The 339-nt window shown below is 44.8% G+C and overlaps 1 protein-coding gene across 1 annotated transcript in view; it reads right to left on the bottom strand.

Moving 5' to 3' along the window:
- Nucleotides 1-339, bottom strand: part of LOC119594151 (POU domain, class 2, transcription factor 2-like) — a gene marked incomplete in the record, with an annotated part of 67,768 nt that overhangs the window by 28,961 nt on the left and 38,468 nt on the right.

The following is a 339-nucleotide window of genomic DNA, read 5'->3' as shown; positions in this document are numbered from 1 at the left end:
AGAAAACAAGGGAATATATTAAAGGAAAATCAATTGTACATCTGACTTGCGTCTCAGTGCTAACTTCGGATCTGCCAATGAAGTCTGCGGTTTTCCGAATGATGAGAAGAGGGAAGGAGAGGGGAAAAAGCCGAGAGCAAAGATGATGAGGGAAAGATGCTGGGCGAGACGTATTTCCCCTTCCCGACACTGGTCCATAGTAGGTTACGTTCTTAGACGAGGGCTGGAAGGGTTAACGCACTGCGATGGCAACACCATCTCGTTTATTGACATTATTATTCTCTCCTTTATTCCAACGCTTTCACCTCCCCTCTTTTTTCCACGTGTCTTTTGAAATCT

Source organism: Penaeus monodon, chromosome 33 (genome assembly GCF_015228065.2).
Source record: "Penaeus monodon isolate SGIC_2016 chromosome 33, NSTDA_Pmon_1, whole genome shotgun sequence".
Classification (NCBI taxonomy): domain Eukaryota; kingdom Metazoa; phylum Arthropoda; class Malacostraca; order Decapoda; family Penaeidae; genus Penaeus; species Penaeus monodon.
Note: the sequence above shows the minus strand (reverse complement) of the source record. Positions and strands in the feature narration are given on the sequence as shown.